The sequence below is a fragment of the Amblyomma mixtum genome, chromosome 6 (genome assembly GCF_055824585.1).
Source record: "Amblyomma mixtum isolate Tamu chromosome 6, ASM5582458v1, whole genome shotgun sequence".
NCBI classification, from domain to species: Eukaryota; Metazoa; Arthropoda; class Arachnida; order Ixodida; family Ixodidae; genus Amblyomma; species Amblyomma mixtum.
The window spans coordinates 146,632,668-146,642,564 of NC_143017.1; the positions used below are offsets into that span (position 1 = coordinate 146,632,668).

At 44.1% G+C, this 9,897-nt stretch overlaps 1 pseudogene across 1 annotated transcript; it reads left to right on the forward strand.

The window, feature by feature from the left end:
* Positions 1–1,907: 1,907 nt before the first annotated feature.
* LOC149340696 (uncharacterized) lies at positions 1,908–9,233 on the forward strand (annotated as a pseudogene). The gene is made up of 2 exons (XR_016283642.1): positions 1,908–3,489; positions 6,179–9,233. The product of XR_016283642.1 is annotated as an uncharacterized LOC149340696 (transcript).
* The last annotated feature ends 664 nt before the right edge of the window (positions 9,234–9,897 follow it).

Below are 9,897 nucleotides of genomic sequence, written 5' to 3' on the forward strand. Positions count from 1 at the left end.
CGTGGCGGTAGTGACAGCTGTGCGCTGCATGCGTCGGCAACGTTGTGCTAGAAACGCGGCACAGAAGCCACAGACCGTCGGTGTTGTGTTCATTGGCGTTGACGTTGACAACGTTTTACAGGCGTATAACTATAGTACACTATAGCATAACTGCCCTCTTGGAACACTGGACGCCTCAATCGTGCTTTAAGCTACGTGGCGGCAGTGACATGCAGTTGGCATTGACAACGATGTGCCAGAAACGCGGCGCTGAGCCGTCGGCGTTCATTGTGTTCATTGGCGTTGGCGTTGAAGTTTTATGCGAAGCATATTACTAGAGCTACACTACAGCCCGTCGAGCGCGGCGGTGGAGCTACCATTGACCTTTAGCGTGACCACGTGACACCACGTGACAACATGACGGAGAGATGGGCTGCCGGCTCGCGCGGTCGGCCGCGGCGGTGGAGGCTCCACATCAGAGGCGCGGCGGCTGACCACGTGACAACATGACGTCACAGCAGAGGAGAGATGGGCTGCCGGCTCGCGCGGTCGGCCGCGGCGGTGGAGGCAGTGGAGGCTCCACATCAGAGGCGCTGCAGCTGACCACGTGACGCTACAGCAGCGGTATAAAGCTGAGCTTGCCTCGCTCTCCGGGCACTTACGAGGCGGCCAGGTGTTGGGATGCCGCCTATAGTCGGATACAACTTAAGTCTGCAGTGAAGCTCCGCCCAAATTAAGCCTTCGCGTACAGAATTCCTCCACGACAAAAAAGTAGTCCGTTGCTTAAAAGCTTCTTGTTACGTAAACAAAAAGCTTATCAAAATAAAAAAATTATGAGCGCTAGAATTTTGATACTTGCATTGTTTGATATAGTCAAACGTTAAAAAGCTGATTTCGTTTACAGTTGCAATTGGCCAGCGGAGTAATACAAGACGCCGCGGAGCGCGGCCCAGTGTTAGCAACTGCTGTTTTTTTAAGTTGTATCCTACTATAGAAGCAGGGCTGATTTGAACGAGAAGCGAAAGCTTCAGCGTGCCACAAAGACCGATGAAGAGCGGGATGAACGTCAACCAAGGAAAGCCATGTATTACCAAGCCTAGCCATCAATATGCTTCGCATCTGACTAGGCTTAACCTTACCTAAGCCTCAGCCATTTTTTACACTCCGATCATATTAATTAAAGGAAGTGCTCATAACTGGCTCCCTGGGTCAATGGACGCCTGAATCGCGCTTATAGGTACATGGGGGGATGAGAGAGAGATGTGGGCTGTATGTGTTAGCGCTGACAACGGTGAGCGAACTCTCGTGATCAACCATTAACTGCCACGGTGGCATTGTAGGTGAGGACTTTAATGAAGGTATAAAAGACAAACAAGAATTTCTTACCACTTATGCGGGAGAACATCCTGTTCCTCTCGCTCGTAATGCCTCCCACGGCTGTGACAACTTCGCGGAATACTGCATAGACCTCGTCTTTGAGAACCAGGCATTGGTGCAGCAAGTCGAGCATATATCCATCTATTTCTCCGACCACAAAGCTTTCCACATGACAATCAAGAACTGTTAGTGGAGTGTTTCTTGAAGAAGAAATATGTGTGAAAAATAAGTTGTCTGTAACTGTACATACATGTCTTGCCTGAATTCTTTGCCTCAGTCTATCGAAACGCTCAAACAGCTGATGAGCTACGCTGAAATTTTCGCATAGAAGTAACGTAATCATCGGCATTTTTTAAAAAGAATATTTGCGTGTTATTACAGGTAAGTGCATGGTAAACATTGCTTTGTGCTGGTGGAATCTGTTAAATTAGTATTGTTTCCGGCACGAAGTCAGAACACCGACAACATAAGTGCCCGAACGACGAAAACGGAACCGAAACCGAAATTGAGCAGAGGCAGCGCCAGGCAGTGTTCAGTGGGAGAAAAGGGAGAGCAAAAAAAAATTAAAACCCGTGGCGCACAATGATGCTTTCGAGGTACGGCAAGCTCAGCTGCTTGCTGAGTCGTTGAAGTTCGAGTTTGCGGTGCGTCGTAAGTTTTGTGTGGCGTCCGCTATTTGATTCACATCGTTCGCGTTCAATGTTCCTCTGCCTCCGCAACCTGGCCGCTTTGCTCGTCGCTCTCGGCGGCTCTAAGCGCACGCCTTCTGCTTCAGCACCTCAATTTGTGCGTGGACAAAACGCACGTGCGTCTTCAGTGTGGCAACAAAGTGCTGAATGGTTCTGCAGAAGCGTTGAAAATGTCAGCGTCGAATAGCATGCATGACGATTCCTCAGGGTCGTTACCCGAGTCAGGCATTGTCTTCGATGTCCACCTTCGTGTGCACAATAACGCTGAAGTGACAACAGACGCTTGGAAGGACCAGTTGGACTTCGAACGAGATTGCACTGCGGTGGGACCGGGGCAGCGGTGTTGGCTGAGCGCGGAACTTTGTGCGTGGAACAAAGTGTTGCATGGACTCGCATTCGAGATTGTTGAACCCGAACCAGGCAAGCTTCATCTGCAGTCAATTCGACATGCTGATGGCGACTTTGAGAGGTCGGTAAGAACTACTTCCCGCGAAGCTGCATTTCTACTGTCGTGGCTCCTTGAGCATCACAAGTGCATCGACATGTTTAGAGTGTTTTCCCCAAAAACTTACTACGAGTCATTTCCGATCCGTTTGCACCCTCAGCCAAAAAGCGGGCCCGTTCGCCATATGCGCTGCCTGCAATTCACGATGGAATATTTAGGACCTGATTCGACAGATGATGACCTCACTGCCCATTGCTACTCACTGGAAGGGATCGACGCAATCAGTGGCCTTGAAAAGCTCAAGCTCAGCACCCCGAAAATCACGTTTAAGCTTGCAGCTGAATTGGAAAAGCTGTTGCGGCAGAATTCGAGCACCCTCAAGACACTAAAGATCAGCGAAGCGAAGCTGCCTAGAAACGTCAACTACGCCTTGCAGTGCCTCAGCAAATGCGAGTCGCTGTAGCTTTGCCTGGACTATGACATGGTGCACTTCCCTAGCATGGTCTCAGTGGCGCAACTTTTGCGATCGTCTACTGCCCTGAAAGAGCTGTGCGTCTATCCAATTGCAGATAAGAGGCAGGTTTCAGCCATAGCTGACGCTGTCAAGGTCAACGCATCATTGACAGTGCTGACCATGTTCATCGCAAAAAAAAGGTGCACACCTGAACCTTTGTTTGCTGCTATGGAGGTCAGCACTACCTTGGAGGAACTGCGGGTCTTGGAGTGCACTATTAACGCAAGCTGTGCACAAGCTTTGACAACAGCACTGCACAGAAACTGCAGCCTTCGTGATCTGTATCTTGCTAATATTGCTATTTCTTCCGCCAGCATGGAGCAGTTGGGAGAAGCTCTACTGGTAAACACGACATTGCAGCACCTTCACATCTCAGGCGAGCGGTTGCCCATGAGTGGAATTTCAGCGCTTTGCAAAGTTCTCACCACGAACAAGACCTTAAAGAAGCTGACATTTAAAGACTTCAAAGCTTCAAAAAAAGAAAGGTATAGAGAGTTTTACAGATTTGCTTTCGTTTTCTGATTGGTATGCAACTGAATGACAGCTATCACTGTCAAAAGGTGGTGCAGCTAGGGTGAAAGGCAGCTAGACAGCAGAGTGGCACTGTTCAAATACGTCATTTCTCCTATTTTTATGGCACTTTGGTGAAACTCAGCATAGTGATTGCTTTTTCCTCAGTGTGTATTTTTACCTTTCATGGTCCTTGATGTCCAGAGAGCCACACTTAAGTGGTATGTGAACATATTTTTCTTTGTGAAGTGCATAATGCATACAAGGGCAGCATTGTATGCACACATACAAAGTGTGCTCTGATGTGTGCACATGTCTCATCTGTCCTGGGGAAAATTACTCTTCACAGTGCAAGTTTGTTGTTATGCCATGCCAACCTATGAACTATGCTTAGTTAGAAATAATTGGGCTACTACTAGTGTATTGTAAACATGTAAATGCCATTTTAAAACAGGAATGATATTACTGGATGGCACAGGTTTCACCTTACTGAAAGATGTAAAATTCATTGAAAAGTAATTCTTGATGTGTTTTGTGATGTGCAGTCACAAAAGATGTAGAGACATGTTGTTCGGGTCAAGATTAAAAGTAGTTCAGCAAGCTAATGCCGATACATCTTCTTAAAAAAGTGCAACAAAAGTGGCTAGTAAAGATGATGAAAAAGTGCTTTCTGTTGCACCTTGATGTTTTTGAAGTGCTTTTTCAGAGAAGTGGCAAAGTGCACAAAAGCCCGAACCTGTAAAAGTTAGATTTCGGATGGCACTTTTGATAATGTTCCAAACCTGTTATTAAAGGTAACGAACTTGTTTCTTTATCTAAAACTGCAAACAATACTCTAATAATGCACATGGCTTTCATGATTTTTGCTTTTTAAGCTTTGAGATTATCAGTGCACTACCTGTGTTCACTGAATTAGCACCATACTTAGCTGAGTGTAGTATAACCGCAATTGCAACTTGAAGTTTCATTTTGCCAGCATGGATACTGAAAAAATGGTTTATGGTTTATGGGGGTTTAACGTCCCAGAGCAACTCAGGCTATGAGGGACGCCGTGGTGAAGGGCTTCAGAAATTTCGACCACCTGGGGTTCTTTAATGTGCACTGACATCGCACAGTACACGGGCCCCTAGAATTTCACCTCCATAGAAATTCAACCACCTGGGGTTCTTTCGACCACCTGGGGTTCTTTAATGTGCACTGACATCGCACAGTACACGGGCCCCTAGAATTTCACCTCCATAGAAATTCAACCACCTGGGGTTCTTTCGACCACCTGGGGTTCTTTAATGTGCACTGACATCGCACAGTACACGGGCCCCTAGAATTTCACCTCCATAGAAATTCAACCACCTGGGGTTCTTTCGACCACCTGGGGTTCTTTAATGTGCACTGACATCGCACAGTACACGGGCCCCTAGAATTTCACCTCCATAGAATTTCAACCACCTGGGGTTCTTTCGACCACCTGGGGTTCTTTAATGTGCACTGACATCGCACAGTACACGGGCCCCTAGAATTTCACCTCCATAGAAATTCAACCACCTGGGGTTCTTTCGACCACCTGGGGTTCTTTAATATGCACTGACATCGCACAGTACACGGGCCCCTAGAATTTCACCTCCATAGAAATTCAACCGCCGTGTCGAGGATCGAACCCATGTCAAAATGATACTGGTATAACACTGGGGGTTGACGTTTCACTTTTATTATCAGTGAAAAAAAAGCACATTACATTTGGGTAAATAGGGTATTTGTGGAGGCTGCCTTGGCACTTAAGCCGACACGACCATTAGCAAATTATTATTTGTGTTTACAAAGTGAGTCACTAGTACACTTTGTCCTACGGGCACTTTCAGTTCTGACTGAGCGTGATACCAATTGATGTTGTGAGTGCGCTTTACATGTGTGCTTGTACGTGGCTTCACTCAATCCTGATTGATTCATTTGACCTGCTGCATGCCAGGAGGTCCTGTATTCACCTGTAGTAAAAGTTGTAGCTAACAAGTTGAGTTTCTGATCAAGGAAAAGTAATACAAATGCACTTTGTCAGTGTTTTTCTGTCAAACAGGAATAGAAGTAGAGAAGAGAGGACAGAAAACCGTGAACACAGAGCAGCATCATCTCCTGCATTTTGTGCAAATGTTTCTAATTTTAAAATGCACCATTTTCCAAGGTTCCAGCCTGTGACTGTCTGTTTATTTGTTTAATCTTCAAGCCATGCACAACCTAGCAGTTTGACCTCAAATTAGTTTGCATTAGAATGTTTCCTGTGCAAATGCAGCAAATGCAGTAGTGCAAGTCCATCATCAAGTCTGAAAAAATTTCATTTTTAGAACTAGCTTCTTGGCGAGTGTTGTTCGATTGGATCAGGAATGAAATGGGCTCTTTAGCAATGCTGGAAGTTTGATCCAATTACTTTGATCAGGATCACAAATGCCCGTTTGACAAGGGCGTAACGGATCGACCCATTTCTGTGATGTAAGGAATGTCTCAGCTGCCTTTGCTTGGCATGTAGCGTGGCATCAGTGCTATGTTGAACATGGCCAATATGTGTGGTGTCTGAAGGCATTTAGAGAGACTAAATGAATTCCATCTCCTGTAAGAATTTTCACTCTGCTTGGTGAGCATATGAGGCCTAAAATTTTCTCCTGCAATTTTTTCTAGGGAATCTTTGGCGAAGCAGCTGGTGCAAAGCGAGTGCTATGACCGTGTGCAGCTGCTACCCTGGGTTGCGGCTGATGTGCCTGGCTTATTGGCCGCGCTGACATCCCCTTCAGCGCTCCCTAAAGAGCTGTGCCTGCCGGATGTTCGGCACCTTCCAGAGAAGGACCTTCGGCTACTCGTTGATGCAGTCGCCTGCAACAAGCACGTTCATACTCTCAGAGCGCGTTTTGAAGGGAACCTTGGTGAAAGAGGCACTCTTCTTTGTGAAATGCTGAAGGCCAATCGGTCCATTAAATGCTTGTACCTAGATATTGAAAAGGACAGTGGAAATTTTGTCCACAATGTTCTGCATGCCCTTGCAGGTAATAGGAACATAATTGAGGTGATAATTGGCATCAGGATCATCAGGGAGGACAAAACAGCAGAAGATGTCTGCTACTTTCTGGCTCACAACAAGGTGGCGACTAAGTTTTTTCTGTCCTCCTTGGTGTGTTTCAATTATGAATTCGTGAAGAAGCTTGCCAAAGGTCTGTGGCAGAACAAGCGGATCGTGGAATTCGCTCTAACTCGCAACTTGCATTGTGACAAAAACAGTTTCACTGTCTTTGAAGCACTGCGAAGGAACAAGGGCTTTTTAAATTGTGCAGTTGAATTTGTCATCCTGCCTCGGGCAGATAGGCAATATGCAGAAGCTTTTGAGCTTTTTTTCGGAAAGCCATGCCTGCTTGCTCATTTGATTAAAGTTACTGGGAAAACAGAAGCTGAAGCATTACTAGCCCTAGCTTCAGCTGAGCATTTCCTGCTGGACAATTATCTCATAATTACTGGAGTCATTCAGAACTCTGTGAAGTGCCATCCCGGAAATGGCACACAGGTGGAGAAACTCAATGGGGACTGCTGGCGTGCGATTGTGCGGCACTTGAACCTCACAGATGTGTTGCTGCCTTAATTCCTTCACGTTCCTAGTGACACAACACTGCCTTCGATTTTCTTTGCATCAGTGTTGATTTTCATTCTTTTTTGAGAGAGCAGAATGTGTGCTCCATGCACCAACTTCTCACTCTTTGTGAAATAGTGTAATGTCAGTTTTGTCAACCTCATACTGCACCGAATCACAGCTATTGAACTCATGATCTCAAGAAACTGAACACTTTGAAATAACACAGTTATATTTCATTCTTTGTTCTTGGGCTTTTCATTCAAGTGCAGTAGCCATGCATTTGCTGAATTCTTATTGCACTGCTTGTCATTAGTGGTTTTGGCCACTTTGAATGTGATAGTGTCATGTTGCCCATCTTTTGATTTCCATTTAGTTGCAACCGTGACGCTGACTACATTGTTCAGTGCTTTACCTGACGTATCATAATGCTGTGATCTCTATCCTGATGACATGACATTAGTGAATGCAGCCTATGCTGACTACATTGTTCAGTGCTTTACCTGAAGTATCATAATGCTGTGATCTCTATCCTGATGACATGACATTAGTGAATGCAGCCTATGCTGACTACATTGTTCAGTGCTTTACCTGAAGTATCATAATGCTGTGATCTCTATCCTGATGACATGACATTAGTGAATGCAACCTGCTTGATCATTTGGACGCTTCATTGTTCGCATTTTGTTTTTTCTTTCTTGCAGTTTTTACTAGCTCATTGTTGAAGCAGCAGTTATTGTATGGCATTGATTCCTGGAAGCACTAAATGAGTTTCATTTTGGTGTGGTAGACAATGCTTGTTTTTTTTTTTTCCCTTTATTTGTTTCTTAGAACGTGTCTAAGGGGGGGCCGAAGCTAAAGGCGTAACAACGCCTGACGGGGCCTCGGCCCCCCAATACAAATTCAGCACAAAAAATAAAAATATTAATTAATACATTTCGGCAAGCGGCACTGCACTTGTGAATCAAACAAAACATTTGCACATCTGATAATGAAATGTAAATAAATGCATAAAAACACGGTAGTAGCAAGGCTAAAATAATGAACTTTGGAACAGAGAAAGCACAAAATATTTTTTTTTCTATCTGACTTCCTTCTTTCTAGTTGATAATACGCATGCAAAAACACACAATGTATTTACACAGCAAAGGAAAAACGGCTTGAAACCAAAACATTTTTACACTCTTTTTTGAATACAGGAAATCTTTTGTAGAAATCTACATTGAAATCGGTTCTGTTCAACATCTTAATTGTTTGAAAGTTTAATGTTTGTCATCCATAGTTTGTTCTTATAGCTGGTAGTCTAAGTGTAGGGTTTCGGATTGAGTAGCGAGATGAATTACCTGAGGAAGTTGGATAGAGTTTGTATTTATGAATCCATAGAAGTAACTTGAAATAGTACACCTGGTCGGCCCGGAGCATAGAATATTTTGTGAAAAGTGGTTGTGTGGGTAAGTTTCTGATGTTTCCATGGAAGTTTTCGCACATTCTTAACATTCTTTTTTGTAGGACCAATAACCTGTTGGTCAGCAAGTACTCCTGTGTGAGCAGCTGCATTTGTCAGGGCAATATTGCATTTTGTTCCTGAATCCACAGAATGAATTTCTGTGTATGTGATAAACAATGTTTTGTTTTCCAAGAGAACTACAATGTGTGTAGCTGCATTCTTTGGAGTGTTATTGTGTTACATTGTTCTAGAAAGTACAACATAGCTCACATTTTTGTATATGATATGATATGGCAGGATAAAGGTTTGCTTTCTGTGGCTGTTGCTGTAAAATATTTCATTATTTTAGCGCAGTATCTGGCCTGCTAAAGCTGCAGTATTATTGCAATTTTAATGAAGTGAAATGTTACTGAGGGCTGTTATTTGTTCAGAAGCTAGTAGCTGCATTTATTTCACAATGAAACTTTGCAAGTTTCAATTTTGTTTAATCAGGTTCCTGTACAGGTCTTTATTGTCAAACCTCTGAAAGTTTTATTTCATAGCAAATTCTTCAAGAGATTTTAGTTTTTTAAGACATTGCAGCCAAGGAGCTGGGTTCCTTTTTTGCTGCTGTACTAATGTCATGTTTTTGTGCCTTTGACACCAATAAATTTCATCAGTTCACTCTTGCACATCCTGCCTGTTATGAGCAGTTGCATAGTTCAGTAATAGGAGTTGCAACGTGCCTTCCACTTGACCTCTCTTTTCGAGGATAATTTATTTGCTTTACTACACTCTGTATGTGGCAATAGTGATGGTGGCAGTAGTGGTTTAGTTAAAAAAAAGCAAACAGAATAATACCAGCTGCGGATATTGCTGGATTCAAGTTGTGTACCTGAATGGTGGCTGGCAGAAATAAGAGGGATTGTGTAGAGAGTGGAGAAAAAAAAAAGACAAAGTAGGGGGAAAAATTTATGCAACTGACTGCATGCATGAGGGTCGTATATCTGCCGTCAGACATTTTACATGTGCAATTGTTGGAGCATGCTTTACAGAGCATGTTCATAATGAATGTGTGACGTTGCTGCCTTTCCAGTTAGCAGGTAGGGAGTCTCTAAGTCGAGTGCACACCACAATAGTCAGATGCAACATACGTTTGCGGCGACCACCACACAGTGACAAAAAATAGGCTGTTAAAGCTTTTCTTGTTACCTACACGAGAAGCATAACACAGGATAAAATTATATCTTGAAGATGGTTTGGTTTGGTTTGGTTTATGGGGTTTAACGTCCCAAAGCGACTTAAGGCTATAAGAGACGCCATAGTGGAGGGCTCTGGAAATTTCGACCACCTGGG